This window comes from Mandrillus leucophaeus, unplaced genomic scaffold, assembly GCF_000951045.1.
Source record: "Mandrillus leucophaeus isolate KB7577 unplaced genomic scaffold, Mleu.le_1.0 Scaffold13, whole genome shotgun sequence".
Lineage (NCBI taxonomy): Eukaryota > Metazoa > Chordata > Mammalia > Primates > Cercopithecidae > Mandrillus > Mandrillus leucophaeus.
This window is the reverse complement of record NW_012101254.1, coordinates 1,052,086-1,072,586: the sequence shown is the minus strand read 5'-3', so window position 1 is coordinate 1,072,586 and position 20,501 is coordinate 1,052,086. Positions and strand designations below refer to the sequence as shown.

At 43.3% G+C, this 20,501-nt stretch overlaps 1 protein-coding gene across 4 annotated transcripts in view; it reads left to right on the top strand.

Moving 5' to 3' along the window:
* The first annotated feature begins 3,089 nt into the window (after positions 1–3,089).
* The window catches only part of LCLAT1 (lysocardiolipin acyltransferase 1), a 224,223-nt gene continuing 206,811 nt past the window's right edge, over positions 3,090–20,501 (top strand). The window contains exons 1-2 of one of the 4 annotated variants that reach the window (XM_011972551.1): positions 3,090–3,245; positions 19,559–19,729. The gene's annotated coding sequence lies outside the window, so the exon portion shown is untranslated. Of the gene's footprint in view, positions 3,267–19,558; positions 19,730–20,501 lie in introns of all 4 variants that reach the window. The other 3 variants (XM_011972550.1, XM_011972553.1, XM_011972549.1) reach the window with 3 other exon arrangements.

The following is a 20,501-nucleotide window of genomic DNA, read 5'->3' as shown; positions in this document are numbered from 1 at the left end:
GCCAGGATGGTGCCATTGCACTCCAGCCTGGGCAACAACAGCGAAACTCCAAAAAAAAAAAAAAAAAAAAAAAAGATGGGGGTGGGGAATGGGGAAGGCGAGAGATGGAGCAAAAAGAGAATAATCAGAACTATTAATAATTAGACTCCACAGCTGTTTTGTGTTAATGTAAATTTGTCACTACTTCCAAGCTGTACATTCTAGCACCAAACTCCTCAGCTACCAAAGACATGTCTTACTCTACATCTCAAGAAATCAAAACATTTCATTTCAAATGCCTTTTGAATTTCAGAATCTCACTAGATGACTGATGATATTAGGTAATGCTAAGTCTCATTCATAGAAGTTTTTGCAAACAGGGAGACTATAGGCTATAATAAATGGGCCACTCTGGGCCTCCAGTTAAGTATCTGTGGCCTCCACTGGCACTGGGCTGCATGTTCCTTGTATTCATTACCTTGGGAGAGACTTGCTCCGATTTTATTGGCAGCGATGTACCTGACTCTTTTCTGAGGTCTGTTATGGAGCACAGATTTTCCCTTATTACTCTCACATTTTGAAGAAGAGGGAGCAATTACATGGGCATAATAACAAAAGTACAATAAGAACTAGGACTTGAGATTTCCTGTGTGTCATAGCGTGTCCCTGAGCATTACAGAGAGTGCCCTATTAAATGTGACTATTAAGTCAATGGCTCATGAGGTTCAACAATTCATCAGCTGTGATGCTCTGTTATCGGGGTCAGGAAAGAGTCAGAAACTTGTCCCTTTGGGACAGTAGAGCACAGATTAACACCACTTTTTAAGTGTTATATACTACAATGTAATAATAATAGAAATGAAGTGCACAATAAATGTAATGTGGTTGAATCATCCCCAAATCACCCCCTTCACCCTTCACCCTGTTCATGGAAAAACTGTCTTCCATGAAAGCAGTCCCCGGTGCCAAAATGGTCAGGGACTACTTCTCCAGACACCTTGAAGAAATACATACATTTCAAAGGTGGATAAACCCCACAAGAATTCAGGAGCTTGCTACATTGGTGATATTTTAAAATAATTATTTAAAAAACTGGGGGAATAGTTTTAGACTTAGGAGAGATGTAAAAAGAGTACAGGGATTTTTCCATATATTCTTTACCCAGTTTCCCCTTATGCCAACATCTTGTGTAAGCATAAAACATGTATCAAAACAAAGAATGATCCTGGTATAATAGTATTATGTAAACTACACATCGTTTTGGATGCTGAAGTTGTCCAATGATCTCGGGCATGTCAGGACATTTTTCCCAGAATGAAAAACATGTTACTACACCTTGCACCTCTACCAAAAGGAAAGAAGCATGACATGACACTTAGTAGATCTCTTAGAGTTTAGAAATCAGCATATTTTCCCTCGGGAATTCTGTTCCTATCCATTTAGCAGTTGATGTGGAAGGTGGCTAGTGATGAGTAGCTCAGATCAAGAAAGGGCTCAGGGCCAGGTGCGGTGGCTCAAGCCTCTAATCCCAGCACTTTGAGAGGCCGAGGTGGGTGGATAGCTTGAGCTTGGGAGTTTGAGACCAGCCTGGCAACATGGTGAAATCCTGTCTCAACAAAAAACACAAAAATTAGCTGGGCATGGTGGCAGGTGCCTGTAGTTCCAGCTAGTCTGGAGGCTAAGGTGGGAGGATTGCTTGAGCCCGGGAGGCGGGGGTTGCAGTGGGCCACAATCACGCCACTGCACTCCAGCCTAGGTGACAGAGTGAGACCCGGTCTCAGGAAAAAAAAAAAAAAAAAAAAAAGAAAGAAAGAAAAAGAAGAAAGAAAGGGCCCAGCTCTGTCCTCTGCGGTTAGTGCAGCCTTGCCTTTTGGGCTGTATCACCGGACACACCTCATGATGCTAGAACTCTCTGCAATGGAGTTGCAAAAGCTATGAAGAGCCTCTGGCAAGCCCCCAAAGAACCACAGTACAGCCCTTGAAGGTTCTGGAGCATAGCCAGGCCAACTCTTAACAACAACAAAAACGAATTTAGAGATCTTTTATTCCAGTAATCTTATTTTAAAGGTAAAAAGGAGGCCTAAGGTCATAGGCATAATTGGTAGAATTGACTTTTGTTCTGGTGTTTCTCTCTGTAGTCATTCTTCACTTTCTGATGCAATTTTAGCACATCTTAAATACTAAAATGTTCTGGAACAAACTTAGAGAAATTATGAAGCTGATTTAGGAAAATAGCACAGGAATCTTTGATTTACAGGGAATTTGGGGATATAATTTAGCTATGTTGAAGCTATGCAGCCAAAATGTAGACGGTCATTATTATTATACCATAAATTTTGTGAGGTCAGGAACTTTGTAATTTTAAAAATATTCACTCCTCTGTGCCTTGTTGAATAAACGGATGAAACGTATAGACACACATGAACTACTGATGAGTGGCTGTGTGTGATGTGTAGCTATGTTTATTATTTATAAGATTCTTATTGTATTTGTTGAAGGCCAAGTTGAGGAGGGCATTGCTTAAGGGAAATGAAAAGGGGTTTAATCACAGTCCCCACCATTCAGGGGCTTGCAATCTAGTAGGTTAGGGGACAGACACACCATGGTAGGTGAAGGAGACCTTTGGAGCAGTGTGATGAAGTTGCTATGGGAACTGGGAGGAAACATTTTCTAGGACTGGGGAAACACTGAGCGTGCTGGAAAAACTTTGTGCTCCTGATGAGGGAACCTGGGTTCTAGAGCTGTTTCTATTACTGATTTGTCCAGTGTCTTCGCGCACCCAATTTAGGCTTGTAAATTAAACTCCCAGATTTCTGTTTTCCATTTTGCAGCTCTAGGGGTTGAATGAAACATTAGGTTTCCTCGGACAAATGACCTCCGCTAATTTCCTATTTCGTTATTTTCTTATCCTTACACCCCACCGTTCCGTGGGTCCCTCCTCTCCAGGAGGACAGACGAGGAAATAAGCGCGGACTCTTTAAAGGAGCTCTCAAAGAAAGGCACCCGGGGGTATCCTGGGCTGTGGAGCAGGCGCGGGGCGCCGCGGACCCGGGCTTCCCACGCAGCCGGGGACGCCGTTGCGACACGGCTCTTGCAGCCAATCAGGACGCAGCCTTCCGGGACGCATTACTAGGGCGACGGCCGGACGCCTCCGCGCTTCTGGATGAATTAACGGCGGGTTCCGCTCGGAGGTTGTGACCCTTACGGAGTCCCAGCTTCCCCACGCACCCCACTCGGCGTCGCGCGGCGTGCCCTGCTTGTCACAGGTGGGCGGCTGGAACTGTCAGGTGGGGTTACGGCGCAAGGAAAATGGCGGCGGCCGGGGGATCTTAGCGGTGCAGGAGCGGGAGCTGTAGCCCGGGCTTTTCCTCCTGAGACGTGGGCCTCCCCCGGGCCGCGACCTCGGGTAACGGCCCCTGGCTTGGGAGTTGGGGTCCGGTGCAGGTGGCGGTGGCGTCGCTGGCTCAGGTGGGAGGAGGCGCAGGGAAATGAATCCTGGAGGCTGGCGGAGGCGTCGGGTGCGGAGGGGCCGCGCGAGCAGCGAGGGCTAGGTAGCAGCGGGGCGAAGAGTGTCCCGTCGCTGTTTACGCTGGGAGCGTCAAAACCTTCCTCCTGCAACCACAGCGGGTCTGGGAGCTGCGCCCTCCCGGAACGCAACCTGAGCTCAGCCCCTGTCGAATCCCATCCACTAAAACGTCTCAAGTGGCCACCACGTGCAGGGCTTCGACGAGAGCTGTGGAGAGCAGGGGCTGGGGCTGCCTTCCCTGTGAGTCCTGCAGGCGCCAAAGGCCTGGCTGTAGGTGCCAGAGTGGCAGTGCCGCGTAAAGAAAGGTAGGCCCTAGCCAGGGCGGATGCCAAACCTGATTTTTAAGGTGTATTTTAGTTTCTAATTGCCCATTTGAAGAAAAGAAGTTGAAAGATAAGGCACTTAGACGTGGTGGTGGAGATGATTTGCTTGCTTGTACTTCTCTGGTTCAGATGACTTCCCTGGAAACATTGCATCTGCCTTTAAAGTTCATTAACTGTGTTTCTTGTGTACCTGGCAGTAGATGAGTTTAGGGATTGAGAGTCACTTTAAGCCCAAGAAAAGTATTGAACAAATGTGTTGAAGGCATTACCAAGGTGAAATATTTAATCATATCGTTAACTTATTTGTTCAAAGAAACATCATGTCATGAAATATAACTACTTGGGTTAGTTTTCAAAAAACTGATGATGAAAGCCCTTTTTGTGAAACATGTTTTTTGAGATTAGTAAAAATAAATCTTACCACTTTTTTGTTTAGGTTTCTATTGCACATTGGACATAGATATGCTTGATATGACAGATAAGCATAGTATTAAGTGACTTTTGTTTTTGGTAGTAGACTTGATTTTGTGGAGTAGTACTTTGTTCTGTAACTGAGAAAAATGTAATAGTGCTTGTAAGTTTCAGTCAATAGCTGCCATCTCTGGAGGGCCAACTATGTGTCAGTTTCTGTGAAAGTTAGGCTTCTTCTACTTTTTAGTTTGAACACGTGGTCCTCTGCATTTGCCCCCATGAGGTCTTTAGGCTGGCTGTTGCTGACAACGAGGAGGAAGCAATGGGGAAAACCCAAAAGATTCTTTCTTCCAAACTGGATCCGTGGAGATTTGGTCAGTTTGGCCTGGGGTTAAGATTATGTGTGGATTCTAGTCCAAACTCTGCCACTTAAAAATGTCTTAGGGTGGCCGGACTGGTGGCTCACGCCTGTAATCCTAGCACTTTGGGAGGCCAAGGTGGGTGGATCAGGAGGTCAGGAGATCGAGACCATCCTGGCTAACACGGTGAAACCTAGAAAACCCTGTCTCTACTAAAAGTACAAAAAATTAACTGGGCGTGGTGGTGGGTGCCTGTAGTCCCAGCTACTCGGGAGGCTGAGGCAGGAGAATGGCATGAACCCGGGAGGCAGAGCTCGCAGTGAGCCGAGACCGTGCCACTGTACTCCAGCCTGGGCGACAGATGGAGACTCCGTCTCAAAAAAAAAAAAAAAAAAGGGGTAATCATACAACTTTACTATTGGTGTCTTATCTCTAAAGTTAGTATTTCGTGTTCAAACAATCTCATTAAACTGTTGGGAGGAAAAGAAAAGACAGTGTGTGTAAAAGGGCTTAAAAAAAGTTAAAAAAACAGTGAAAATATTTGAAATTTATTCCTCTACATTCATGTGCTATGCCAGACTCTGAATCGGGGACTTACATGTGCCAACTCAGTCGTCTAGCATCACTGTGAGGTGGATACATTTATTATCTTTATTTTGCAGATGAGGAAACTGAAGCACGTTGACGTTTAAGTAATTTGTCCATGTCACACAATTAGCATTGTGTTTCCAGCCTGTGTTATTACTGTCTTACTACCACTATGCATACTATCTTCCTGTGACATACAGATGTGTTACGTATTAAGGGGAAACATTAATAATGCACAAATTTTTCATTTTTTATGTATATATATATTTTTTCAAAGGCTCCAGCGATGTCCTAGAATGAACACATATTTCAAGCCAGTAGTTTTGTTTGTGATCTTTTAGTTGTGTAAATAATCATGTTTTATTCCATTGGCATCCAGTTGTGTGGTAACAATTACATTTACCTTAGTTAAGTGGTATATTCATCTTACTTTTGTTGCCCATTAGTTAAAAATTTGTTTTGAAACAGAGGTATGATTGATTTTTTTTTTTTTTTAAGAGGGAGTTTTGCTCTTGTTGCCCAGGCTGGAGTGCAATGGCACCATCTCAGCTCACCATAACCTCTGCCTCCCGGATTCAAGTGATCCTCCTACCTCAACCTCTGGAGTAGCTGGGATTGCAGACATGTGCCACTACGCCTGGCTAATTTTGTATTGTTAGTAGAGACGGGGTTTTTCCATGTTGGTCAGGCTGGTCTTGAACTCCCGACCTCAGGTGATCCGCCTGCCTTGGCCTCCCAAAGTGTTGGGATTACAGGTGTGAGCCACCGTGCCTGGCCAGTTATGACTAATTTCTGTCAGGAAGCACAAATCAGTAATTGAGATTTTTGTTTTTATTATATTTTTTTAAAAGAATAATTTGCTGGGGGACTTTTAAAAGAAAACTGATTTTAGTTAAGCTTGTTGTTTTGATATACTTGTGCTAATTTTTCCAGTCTTTATTTATTGAAAAAATAGGATGAGTAAAAGTGGCTAGGACATTTATTCTTTCATTGAACCTTTATGGAATAGCCCCGCCAAGTCTTTAGGATGTAAACATTAACTCCTGACCCTACCCTTGAGGAATTCAGGGAGAAGTCCCAGGTCCAGAAGTTTGTAGACAGTTGAGACAAATAAATAAATGATTAACTAATAAAGTGTGATAAGAACTCAAATATAGTTGTGGGTGCAGAGAGCTGTGAGAGCACATAAAAGGGAACAGTTACTTCTTCTGGGGTGGGTCTGGCCAGAAGAGGAAGGGAGCTAACTGGAGGATAAAGGCATAGGGAGAAGCAGAGCAAAGCCAGGACAAGTGAGAGCTCATGGTGTCCAGGGGTCAGACCAGAGTATTGTAGGTGTTGCTGGAAGGGAAGCTGTAATGCCCAGACTGTTTGTTCCCCAAAGAAGACCACCAGAGTCCAGAGTCAAAGCCAAGCGGCAAGCCACCAGAGTCCAGAGTCAAAGCCAAGCGGCAAGGATCTTTACTACAAGTTCGAACCTGGTCCCTCCTTTACACAGTATACAAGAGGGCCCCGAACAATGCGAGCGTTTGCTTTTTATAGCCCGAAAGTTGCAGGGGAACAAAGAAATTCTTTTGGCTCCCGCGCTTTCAGTAACCTTGAACGGCTGTCCCCTTATCGGAGACTTTCCAGGTGGTGTTTGTACTGGGCTCAGGGAGTTGGAGAGATATATGGTGGTATGTGGTGGGATGGGAGGATGGGATGTGTTTGTACTAGGCTCAAGGAGTTTTGAGCCCGGGGCTGAGGAATGTGCCCAGCTCCTTTCAAAGCCAGGAAAGGTTGGAGCCAGGTTGTGAACTCTTAGCTAAGAGAGTGACTTTATCCTGCAGACAGTGGGAACTGTAGAAGGAGCTCGTTAGATGCATAACCTCAACTTTATGTTTTTGAAAGGTGACTTTGGTGACAGGGTGAAAGACAGACTGTAAAGAGGAGACCAGTTAAGGACAGTTTGCATACTCCAGACAAGAGATGGTGAGGGAAGGAACCAGGCATTGGCTGTGGCAGAGCAGAGTTCACATTCCACACACATTTTGAAAGCATGTTGTGAGAGTGATTGGCTGTGAAGATAACAGGGTTGTGGAAGGGAATACGTGCTTGCCGTAAGAGTAAGGTTTATTTCTTTGGAACTATATGGTTGGAAATTGGAGGTCTTCTTAACTAATTTAGGAAAAAGAATAGAGCAGGAAGTTATTTGTTTAAAAGGTGTAGAAAGAATCATCTTAAGGTATGTTTGGGGGAAAAATGCTAGGATAATGGGTATTAGAATTTTTTTTCTTTTTACATTAGGTTTTGAATATATTTGTACAGAAATCATTGTAATATGGAAGTAATCACTGATGATTTCTCTAGTTTTAAAGCTGATCTCCACTTGAACTTGTGTAACACTAAAGTTGTCCAACACCTAACAACATAACATGAATGCAGTGCAAATCGACTACAAGGTAGGGGGTGCAAATCTTGCAAAAGAGGCAGGATTTCATGAAGTCAAAGCTAGGGGGAGAACTACTGAAACCATAGTGCAAATAAAGAACTAGTGCCTAGAATAGGCAGAGATTCTTAAAAAGGACTCAGAAAGCACTGATCATGAAAATGATTGATAAATTTGTCTTCAGAGTTCATTAAACTTGGGAACTTCTCTTCATCTAAAGACGCCACTAAGAAAATGAAGAGCAAAATATGGACTGGAAGAAGAAATTTGCAATTTATATATCTGACCAAGGACTCATGCTCTGTGTGTGTGTGTATGTGTAGCATAAAAAAATTAATGAGAAAAATCATTTTAAAAATGTGTAGGCGTCTTGAACAGGCACTTTCTATTAGAGGGTCTCAGAATGGCCAGTATGCATATAAAAAGGTACTTAACATTATTTGTCAGTGGGAAATATAAATTAAAACAATAATGAGATACTGCTATACACCTTCCAGAATAACTAAAATTAAAAAGATGGACAGTTCCAGTGTTGGCAAGAGTGTAGACCAGCTGGATCTCTTACATATTGTTGGTGGGGGTGTCAAATGGTACAGTCACTTTGGAAGACTGTGGCTTTGTCTACTCCTACCCATGATCAAATGCTTGCATTCGTTCCTAGGTATACTCAAGAGAAACTAATGCTTGTGCCTACTAAAAAAACATGTTAAAGGATGTTTATAATGCCTTTATTCATAATCAAAAATTGGATATAACTCAGTTGTACATCAGCAGTAGAATGGATGAGTAAATTGTGATATATTTATAAGATGAAACACTGCAGAACCAATTGTACATCAGCAGTAGAATGGATGAGTAAATTGTGGTACAGTTATAAGATGAAACACTGCAAAACCAATAAAAGACAATGAATTATGGATATATGTATCAACATGGATGTATCTTACAGACTTAAGTCAGACATAAGATTGTACACTGCATGATTCCATTTAAATGAAGTTCAGAAATAAGTACAGTACTTCTCTGGTGACAGAAGTCAGAATAGTGATTACTCTGGGTTGGTGGTGGTGGTGGTAATGACTGTGAAAGGGCATGAGGGAACCTTCTTGCAACATTTTATACATTGAGATGTGTGGTGGTTACATGGGTATATGTATATGTAAAAATTCAGAATGTGTAAAAATATGAAGATTTGTGCTTTTTATGTACATACTTTAATAATAAAAAAGAGGCTCTAGTGAGAGTATGGCAATGCAAGAACACTTTAAATGAGAAAAAACAGCAGGGATAATTATGAAAGAGGTACTTTAAAAGAATTTAAAAGGGGTGTGAGAGGCTCCAGGAGACAAATGAAGAAAAGTATAATTTTTTTTTTGGCTAAAATGACTTTTATATAATTGTTTTGCAAAAGGCAAATGTGAAATTAAGGCTGTCACATCATGCTGTTTTACAATTTGGTCACAAAATTGTGCCCCAAGCACTCCATCTATTCATTAGTTTTTTGTCCTAAGAATTAATGCATAGTTGCAAAGTGTAATCTAAATTTTGATCAATATAATACATGATATTTTATGAACACAATAGATTTTTTTGTTTTATTTTTTGGGAAAATTCTAAGCAGATCTCTTTTTCTTCATTACAAAAATATGGTCCTTGTTAAAGAGAAATGGCTGTGTGGTCCTCTCCCCATGAGACACTAATTGCTATTGGATAATGAGGACTGCTGTAATTCCTTTGGCTGCAAGGTTTTTAATGCAGTGAGCTAAGAAAAACCTTCAGTGTGTTCCCTATGGCTGTGAGGTCATGTCCCAGGAAAGTCTTATGAGGTTTATTCACACCTTTACCTTGTCCTCTCCTTGTGGCAGTAGGGCCATAGGGATCCTACTGTAAAAACTCAGGAGGCAAATGGAAGAGACATATGAGGGGTTGCCATCAGTGAAAGCTGACAGTAGAGGATTAACCGCCTTTCACAGGTGGTTACAGAACCGTCTGCAGCCTTTCACAGCTGAGATTCCTGAAGACTTCAGTTGTTCACTTCCTCAGAGAAAGTGGATTACTGTTCTAGGGACAAAGATAAAGGGAAGAGTTATGGTACCCTTAGTTTTTCATCTCAAATAGGAGATCACATCTGTTTTATGTAAGTGTATATAGTTAATTCCCTTGGGAGAACTCATGGAGGAGAGGGATAGCATGTGGTGAGCTGGTATCTAGTGGTGGTGTCACAAAGAAGGGAAATGCTAGATGAAGATAAGAATAAATGATGAAGAAAGAGGAATGAGTGGTGGTGGCGGTTTTTCCAGCTCTTCCAGCTCCATGTGACTGGGAGCATGGACTGAGGGGATTGTTTTTAACTCTTAACAGGGACTCTTGCCCGACTGGAATGTTTAGGTATCTTGGGAAAGGCAGCCTTGGCTGTGGCTCTGACCATTTCTGCTTTCATAATATAAATACTGTCTTAGAATTATTTTTTTCTTTTTGTGTAGCCTTTAAATAAAAATTTACCTGTGTAGAGTTAGGGAGGAAAATGATTGAAAGTTGGGGTAGCTTAAACACCAAAATATTTCTTGACTAAACTTGATCATTTTTGGACACACACCATGGACTTGGTAATGGGGACAGAGTTTTAAATAAGACACGATTTATGTCTTTGAGCTTTACTGTGTAGAGAAGGAGATAAACACAAATCAATGCCTTCAGTACAGAGGTCACTGAGATTTCATCACCTCTAGGTTTTCTATGATGAAAAGTAAACGTGGTAGCCATGAAACTGTTATGAAGACCATAGGTAGTAATAGCGACCCTCTCTTTTAATAATGTGTGAGTGCCAGGTGTATACTGAGTTCTGTTCTAAATGCTTTAAGTTTTTAACTCCTTTAACCCTCTCAGCTTCCACTGTGAAGTAAATACAAGTACTGTTATTATCTTCATTTTGCTTATGAGGAAACAGAAGCCCCAAGAAGGTACGGGGCATGGATTTGAACCTATGCAGTCTAGTTTCAGAGTCTGTGCTCTTAATTGCTATGCTATAATGCCTATTTTAATGTACTATAAATTTAAAATATACTGTACTTGTGTGGCTTTAAGTGTAAGGGATTATTTCAGTGAGTGTGCCTTGTATTACAAGTTATGTCCAAAGTTTCTGAATATCCATGCTGAATGTAACTTACTGTAGCTACTTAGGGTGAGTCTGTCTATAATGTGGGAGATTTAAATGAGACATCCTTTTTGCCTTTTCCCCTTTCATGTGTTATAATGATTGTTTTGATAGTCTTGCATGTTCCATTGTATCATTTCGAAATTCAGTAAAATATATTACCAGGTTTATTGTTTGTGTTATAATCATACACATAATGAAATTTTATGATGTAGTGCTCAACCTGAAGAGTTTACTGGGTTAACATACTACTTAGTGAGAGTGACTGCAGATTTAAAGTTAGGTTTTTTCATTTTTTATTTTTGTAGAGACGGAGTCTTACTCTGTTGCCCAGACTGGATTGCAGTAGCCTGATCACAGCTCACTGTAACCTTGAATGCATGGACTCAAGTGATCCTCCCAGCTCAGCTTCCCAGAGTAGCTGGGACTACAGGCATGTGCCACCGCACCTGGCCAATTTTTCTTTTTTTTTTTTTGTAGGGATGAAGTCTCTCTGTGTTGCTTGGGCTGGCCCCGAACTCCTGAGCTCAACTGATTCTCCCTCTTCGGCCTTCCAAAGGGCTGGGATTACAGGCGTGAGCCACTGCACCTGGCCCTAGGTTGTTTATATTTTTAACGTGGTGGTTCATTAAGACCAATTGATTAAATTAAAGCAAGAATTATGTTTGCTTTGTTCACTAAGAATGGGAAGGCGGTGGAGAAGCAGGATGGAAATAATCTAGAGGACTCCAAGGAGTGCCAGAGTGACCTTATTTTGTTGAATTTCTTTATGGTAGTAATGAAACCTATACAATTTAGCTTCTCTTTCCTTCAGAGAAGAAATATACTAGAAGTCAGAGTTAATAAAGATTGAGTCTTCAATTTTGCTAGGCTACTTGATAAACAGTTCTTGTCTATTGAGTAGGCTAATCTTCAGGGAACTGAGTATACATTGGATATAATTGGATCCAGTGGATATAATTTCCAAAGCTGTATTTATTTCTCTTTTTATCTATACTTTATAAAAAAAATTAGGAGTGTTATATTATCATTTTGAATGAGGAACTCTGAAATTGTATCTGATTTTCTCTTTTGCATTTGTACTTAAGGCTAGTCAAATATGTATGCCTTTTGCATACGTATTTATTTGGAGATGGGGAGGTATTTATACCAGTTTCCTGTGGCTGCCATGACAAATTACTGCAAACACGGTGGCTTAAAACGTCAGGCATTTATTTCTCAACGTTCTGGAGGCCAGAATTCTGAAATCAGTATCAGTCAGCCAAGATCACAGTGTCAGAGGGTCATGCCACCTCTGGAAGATCTGGGGGAGAATCTGCTCCTTGCCTCTTCTAGCTTCTGGTGGCTGATGGCATTCCTTGGTTTATGGTTATATTATTAATCTCTCCTTCTATGGTCACATTATGGCCTTCTCCACTTCTGTCTGCAGTTAGATCTCCCTTTTAGGTTGAGTGTGGTGGCTCACGCCTGTAATCTGGGAGCCCGAAACCATCCTCTGGGAGGATTGCTTGAGCCCAGAAGTTGAAAACCAGCCTGGGCAACATAGGGAGGCCCTGACTCTATAAAAAAAATTAAAAAGGTAGCCAGATGTGGTGGCATGCACCTATAGTCCTAGCTACTTGGGAGGCTGCAGCAGGAGGATCACTTGAGCCTGCAGTGAGCCGTGATCATGCCACTGAACTCCAGCCTGGGTGACAGAGTGAGACCCTGTCTTTAAAAAAAAAAAAAAAAAAAAAAAAATTGGAAGTACTCCCTATGCTTCTGTTTTCTGGAAGAGATTGTGTAGAATTGATCTTAATTCTTTAAACGTTGGTAGAATTCTTTAATGAAATGATCTGGGCCAGATTTCTTTTTCGAAGGCTTCATTCAGTTTCTTTAACAGTTATTAGGGCTATTCAGATAATCCATTTAATTTTGGGTGAGTTGTGGTAGTTTGTGCTTTTGAGGAACTGATCCATTGACACACAAAGTGGGCGTCCTCATTACTGCTGGGCAGTTGTAGGAGTGTGAGCCCCTCTTTAGGACTCTACTAATACCACTGGGAGGGGATGGCCTTCTTACCCCTGGGCTGCGGTGAAAGTGACTCTAGGCCTCCTCTGATAGATACCACGCCAGTAGGGATCAGGAGGGATGTCTCATTACTGCCAGGTGGGAGGAGAAACCCAGGCTCTCCAGGTGGTCTCCACAGATACTCCCTGGCAGGGGAAGGTGGTTTTATTACCACCTGGCAGGGAAGGAAGTCTAGAATTCTCCAGTATCTCCCCTGTAGGGATAAGGGGTAGACACACCTGAACAACGTTACTGCCTCATAAGGGTGGAAACTTAGGCTCCCCACATGGCTTTTGCTTTTGTGGGTGGGGGTGGGCCAGTTTTTTTCTGTGGTATTGGCTGGAGGGCATGTTGTTGTTCAGTTCTTTGGCTTAGGAGAGCAGGGGTTTGTGTTTTGTTTTTTGTTTGTTTTTGTTTTTAAGCTCGTTGTCTGTGGTATATGTTGAGGTGAAAAGAAAACCCAGGGAACTCACCACCATGTTTTCCATGGGTCTCAAGGTGCCTGTCTGGTTTGCCTTATCTGTAGCTTCAGAGTCCAGAGTCTTCCCGTATTTGTTTTACATATAGTGGCTAGGATTTTTAGTTGTACTTAGCTAGAGCAGTAGGAAAAACTACATCTATTTGATCTTGCTGGAAGCGAAAGTTGGACAGGGATTACTTTTTTATGGAGGAAAACATAGGGTAGAAATTGAGATGCATGAACTGGCCAGTAAGACACTGAAGGAGCTAGTTTTATGTTGTCATATACCAGGCCAGGTTTATTTAGGTAAAAACAACACTCTTATTTAACAATATACAAAGTCCCCCCCGCAACCTTTTTTTTTTATTTTATTTTTTATTTTTTTTTTTTAGTAGTGAGTAAGTCAAGGCCTCTGCGATTTTGGAGGAAAGAGAAATGCAAAGCCAGCAAGTATTTGTTAAATAAGGATTAGAAACGGCTAGGAGAGAGTGACTGAGATTGATAGTGTGGTGGAGATAGTTGGGGAGAGGTAGAGGGTGGCATAAGAACGGGAACGAGAATAAGAGTAAGTATAAAAGTAAAGAATAGGACTTCATCAGGGTGAAAGTATTGGAGTGTACTTTGTCACTGAAGAGCTTCTGTCTACTTAAAGTGTGACTTAAGGGTGGCAATTTGAGGTAAAACCAGGCGCCACTGAATACCAAGAGCCTGAGAAACTGCTTGGGTGATTTGGCTAGTAAAGGCCAGTCCGTTATTGGACTGTATAGAGGTAGGAAGGCCAAACCAAGGAATTATGTCTGATAGAAGGGAATAAATGACCGCGGTGGCCTTCTCAGACCCTATGGGAAAGGCCTCTACCCATCCCGTGAAAGTGTCTACCTAGACCAAGAGGTATTTTAGTTTCCTGACTCGAGGCATGTGAGTAAAGTCAGTTTGCCAGTCCTGGGCAGGGGCAAATCCCCGAGCTTAATGTGTAAGGAAGGGAGGGGGCCTGAACAATCCCTGAGGAGTAGTAGAATAGCAGATGGAACAACTGAGAAGTGATTTCCTTGAGGATAGATTTCCACGATGGAAAGGAAATGAGAGGTTCTAAGAGGCGGGCTAGCAGCTTGTAACCTACTCGGAAGAGGCTATGAAATGACGACAGAATAGAATGGGCCTGTGAGGCTGGAAGAAGATATTTTCCTTGGTCCAAGAACCATTTGCCTTGTGTGGGAAGAGATTGATAGGTGGAAGTTTCAGTGGGGGAGTAGGTGGGAGTGACCAGATGAGAAGGAGAAAAACTGCTATGAAGGACAGAAGTTGGAACACAAGCTGCAATTTAGCTACCTTATCAGCATAAGCATTGCCCTGAGCGATGGGATCTGATGCCTTTTGATGGCCCTTGCAGTGAATGACTCCAGCTTCTTTTGGAAGTAAAGCAGCCTTGAGAAGAATTTTTATTAAAGAGGCATTAATGATGGAGGACCCTTGTGTAGTGAGGAAACCTTTCAGCTCATGAAACAGCATGGTGGTGCAGGATATGGGGTCAGTATAAATATTGATGCGTAGTCCCTTTACAAGAGTAAGGGCCCGAATTAAGGCAATGAGTTTGGCTTGCTGAGAGGTAGTGGATGGGGCCAGAGCAGTAGCCTCAATGTAGCCTGCCTTTGCTGATGTGTGGCGATTAGGCCTGGTGCAACTGCCATCAATTAACCAAGTATGATCAGGGTGAGGAACAGGAAAGAAGGAAATATGGGGAAATGGGGTGAATGTCAGGTGTATCAGGGAGATGCAGTCATGGGGGTCAGGTGTGGTATCAGGAATAATGTGGGAGGCCGGATTGAAGTCTGGGCCAGGAACAATAGTAATTGTGGGAGACTCAACAAAGAGTGAGTGTACCTGAAAGAGCTGGGGAGGGCAGAAAGTATATGTGTCAGGTGTGAGGAAGAAAAGAGATTTTGGAAGTTATGAGAACCGTAGAGGGTGAGTTGAGCATAATTTGTGATTTTGAGGGCCTGTAAAAGTATTAGGGTGGCTGCACGGAGGCATGATGGCTAGGCTAAAACAGTAAGGTCAAGGTGTTTGGATAAAAATGCTACAGGGCGCAGTCCCAGCTCTTGTGTAAGAATTCCGACCACACAGCCCTGCACTTTGGCTGTGTGTAATGAAAAAGGGTTGGGATGAGTTAGGGAGAGCTAGTGTTGGGGCAGCTTCTAGGGCTGTTTTTAAGGAACGGAAAGGAGTGGTGAAAGGATTTAGGGTCTGTGGGGTCAGCTAGGTTTGCTTTTGTGAGTTTATGTAATGGTTTAGTCAGGTTGGTAAAACTAGGTATCCAAAGGCGGAAGTACCTAACCATGCCTAGGAAGGAAAGGAGTTGTTGTTTGTAGAAGGGATTGGGGTTTGGGAGATTAGCCAGACACGATCAGCAGGGAGAGCCCATGTGTTTTCATGAGAATTATGCCGAGATAGGTAACAGATGAGGAAGAAATTTGGGCTTGACTGAATGAAGTAATGGGGGCTTTCTGTGAAGCCTTGCGGCAGTACAGCCCAGGTAATTTGCTGAGCCTGATGGGTGTCAGGGTCAGTCCGAGTGAAAGCGAAAAGAGGCTGGGATGAAGGGTGCAAAGGAATAGTAAAGAAAGCATGTTTGAAATCCAGAACAGAATAATGGGTTGTGGAAGGAGGTATTGAGGATAGGAGAGTATATGGGTTTGGCACCACGGGGTGGATAGGCCAAACAATTTTGTTGATAAGGCACAGATCCTGAACTAACCTGTAAGACTTGTCCGGTTTTTGGACAGGTAAAATGGGGGAATCGTAAGAGAGTTTATAGGTTTTAAAAGGCCATGCTGTAACAGGTGAGTGGTAACAGACTTTAATCGTTTTAAAGGGTGCTGCGGGACGGGATACTGGCGTTGAGTGGGGTAAGGGTGATTAGGTTTTAATGAGATGGTAAGTGGTGCATCATTTGTTGCCAAGGAGGGAGTAGAGGTATCCTATACTTGTGGATTAAGGTGGGGAGATACAAGGAGAGGATGCGAAGGAGGCTTTGAACTGGGGGAAAAGGCGGCAATGAGGTGTGGCTGTAGCCCAGGAATAGTCAGCGAAGCAGATAATTTAGTTAAAATGTCTCGACCTAATAAGGAAGCTGGGCAGGTGGGGATAACTAAAAAGGAGTGCTTAAAAGTATTGTGTAAGTTGGCACCAGAGTTGGGAAGTTTTAAGAGGTTTAGAAGCCTGGCCTTCAATACCCATAACAGTTATGGAGGCAAGGGAAACACGCCCTTGAAAAGAAGGTAATGTGGAGTGGGTAGCCTCCATATTGATTAAGAACAGGACTGAATTATCCTCTGCCGTAAGAGTTACCTGATGGTCCAGGGGGTTTTCTGGGGTGATCGGGTAGCGTCAGTCTTCAGCTGCTAAGCCAAGGAGATCTGGGAAAGAATCGGCCAAGGAACGTTGGGTTTGGGCTCCAGGGGCTTTAGGAGCAGCGCTGATGTGAGTCAGACAGTCCAACCTCCAGTGGGGGCCCACATAGACAGGGCACAGCTTAGAAGGAATCCTGGGCTGCTGGCATTCTGAGGCCCAGTGGCCAGGCTTTTGGAATTTGAAGCAAGATCCATGAGGATGTTTTGAAGGAGCCCCTGGGAGCCTTGGCTTGGATGTTCTGAAGTTCTTGTATGCTGGAGACATGGTTGTGGGTTGTCTTACTGCAGAGGCAAGTAGCTGTAACTCAGAAATGCGTTACTGTCTGGCTGCCTCCTCTCTACTATTGTACACCTTGAAGGCGAGGTTGATTAATTGCTGTTGTGGGGTTTGAGGGCCAGATTCCAATTTTTGGAGCTTTTTCTAATGTCAGGAGCTCACTGGTTGATAAAATGCATATTAAGAATAGGGCGGCCTTCTGGTCCCCCTGGGTCTAGGGTGGTAAAGCATCTAAGGGTTGCTGCTAAGCGAACCATGAACTGGGCTGGGTTTTCGTCTTTACCTTGGGTAGTTTCTTTAAGTTTGTCATAATTAACAGCTTTGTAAGATGCCTTGTTAAGCCCTTCAACTAGGCAGGAAACCATGTAATCTCGCCTAGCTATACCTGGGGAATCTGCCTGTAGTTCCACTGGGGATCTTCTCAGGGAACTGCTCTAATGCTTTCCTGGAGGTCTGGCTCGTGAAGCTGGTGGTTATCAGCGTGAAATTGGGCTAAAGAAAAAACTCTTTCCTGTTTATCTGGGGAGAGGGTAGAAGTTAGGATGACATTTAGGTCATTCCAGGTTAAATCGTAGGACAGAGTTAGATATTGGAATTCCTGTATATATTTAGTGGGGTCGGATGAGAAAGAGCCTAAACACTGGCTGATTTGGGAAAGGTCGGATAAAGAAAAAGGAGCATTAACCTTGACTATGCCTTTAGCTCCAGTCACCTCTTTAAGAGGAAATTGTTGGACAGGTTGGGGAGGGCTAGTCGCAGAACGAAACTGTAAGCCAGACTGGGTGTGAGGAGGGAAGGTGATAGAAGGATTATAGGGTCAGGGAGCAGAGGCTGAGGAAGAATTGGGACCTGGCTTGGCCTGGTGAGGAGCACCCTGGGGAGGCGGGGAGAGGTCAGATGAGTCCATAGAAAAGGATTCAAAGGACTCAGAGTTTGGGGTGGAGACTGAAGGAACAGACAGGAGAGAAAGAAGAAAGATTTGGATGAGTCTCATTGGGAGCAGAGACTAGGGAGGGACCAATGTGTAAAAGAATGCCTGGACGTCAGGCACTTCAGACCATTTGCCCATTTTTCGATAAAAATTATCTAGATCTTGTAGGATAGACAAATCGAAAGTGCAATTCTCTGGCCACTTGGAACTACTGTCAAGTTTGTATTGCGGCCAAGCGGTATTTGCAGAAGAAAATAAGACACTTAGATTTTAGGTTAGGCGAGAGTTGAAGAGGTTTTAAGTTCTTGAGAACACAGGCTGAGGGAGAAGGAGGAATGGAGGGTGGAAGGTTGCCCTTAGTGAAGGAGGCAAGTTTAAAGAGAAGGGTAGAGACACGGAGAAGGGGGTGGGGAGCAGCCCTGGGCTGCAACATGGGTGAGCAGCCAAAGCAGGCGTCCCTGCAATTGACTTGCCACCAAGGGAACGTGGGTGAATGACCAAGGCAGGCGTCCCTGCGGAGATCAGACACTAATGGAACGTGGGTGAATAATCAGAGAGACGTCCCCGCAATGATTAAACACCAAGGGACGACTGCCTTCCTGAATCCATGACCGGCGCTGGAGTTTTGGGTCCACGGATAAAATGTGTTTCCTTTGTCTCTACCAGAAAATGAAAGGAATTGAAATTAAGAGAAGGGAGAGATTGAAGGGTGGCACCAAGATTGAAAGGAGAGAGGTTGAGGGATATTGAGAGAGATTGGAGAAGACAGTAAAAAGAGGCCACTTACCTGATTTAAAATTGGTGAGATGTTCCTTGGGCTGGTTGGTCTGAGGACCCAAGGTGGTAGGTAGATCTCTTTATGGAGCGAGGATGAGGACAGCGGACTGGTCCCCTGAAGGAGTCCCGCTGACCTGGGTCTTTGGCACCAAATGTCTCACGCGTCCGTGTGAAGAGACCACCAAACAGGCTTTGTGTGAGCAATATGGCTGTTTATTTCACCTGGGTGCAGGCGGGCTAAGTCTGACAAAGGAGTCATCCAAGAGTGGTGGATTATCATTAGTTCTTACAGGTTTTGGGATAGGCGGTGGAGTTGAGAGCAATGTTTTGGGGAGAATTATAAAGAATCTTCTTAAGGGTGGGGGAGATTACAAAGTACATTGATCAGTTAGGGTGTGGCAGAAACAAATCACAATGATGGAATGTCATCAGTTAAGGCTATTTTCACTTCTATGGATCTTCAGTTGCTTCAGGCCATCTGGATGTATACACGCAGGTCACAGGGGATATGATGGCTTAGCTTGGGCTCAGAGGCCTGACAGTTGGGGTGGGATCTAGGCTGTGATTTTGCCCTTGCTGTTCAATTCTGGCTCAGGGAGAAGCGGAAGCTCCAAAGACCTGGCCAGTGTTAACATTTCAGCTGCCCTCTCTCTCTGGATCTTTACAGAGGTGGCATGCATATTGGGCTCTCCCCTCAGTCTTTTGGCATTCTCTTCCTAAGCACTATGACCCAGCTTCCTGAGTTGCCCTGTGTGTTAATCCATTCAGTACTCAGATGTTTCAGGTCCCTGGGCCCATAACCTGTTTACTCCATGAACCATCTGATTAGCCCAGTGCACTGTTCCCAAACGCTGCTTTCTCTTTTTTCTCCCATTTGTCATGTTCACAGGCTGAAATACAGAGTGGGTACTCTCTTCTAGGAAGCTGGCAACAAATGGATGATGTGATATGTGCATTCCAGGGGAAAGTAAATTGTGATACTTCTGAACCCATGGTCAGTTAATGAGACAGTTTCTAGCTACTGAACGTACTTTAAAAAGCAGGACTCTAAAAGCTTTGGGTAAGTCTTTGTAATGATTTAGATGCTTGAGGTTTTTGTCTTGCTTCATGTATCTGAACACAACACTTTTTGAGTTGATCATAGTTGTTCCTGTTTATGTTGTATTGTTGACATGTTCTATGCTTGTTCTATAACCTTTTCATTGAAAAATAAGTATTTATTTCTGTTGGAGGGAGATAAATGTCCTTTTTTAGAAAATAAAGTAATACATTTCTGTGAAAGAACAAACTCAGCATTTCTGTTTGGCATTTGGTTGTGTGATTCTTTTTGGATCTTTATTTTAAATATTAGGTACCATTTTGTTTAGAATAAAAAATACTAAATCTTTAGACGTTATCCCTTACACTCTCTGTGTTATGCCCAGACTGTTTATTCCCCGAAGAAGACCACCAGAGTCCAGAGTCAAAGCTAAGCAGCAAGGATCTTTATTACAGGTTCGAACCTGGAACTCTCCCTCGCTCGAGAAACGAGACGGGCAGGAGAGCTCCCCCACTGAGCTCGGAACAATGTTATATAGTCTAAGAAAAGTGGGCATAGAGTTATTATACAAATCAGATATATGATTGGCTAGTGTTTGAACAAGCGATTTGGCTAACTATGATTGGTTCCCGCCATTTCTGATATTTTGGTTCAAGCTTTGAGGCGGGAGAGCAGGTTTATGGCAGCAAGAGTTTATCTTACTTAAACACGTCTTGTGACCTTGCCTCAGAACTTACAAAATCTCTGGTATGTGCAAAACAAAATCTCTGGTACGTGCAGAAAACCAGGTACT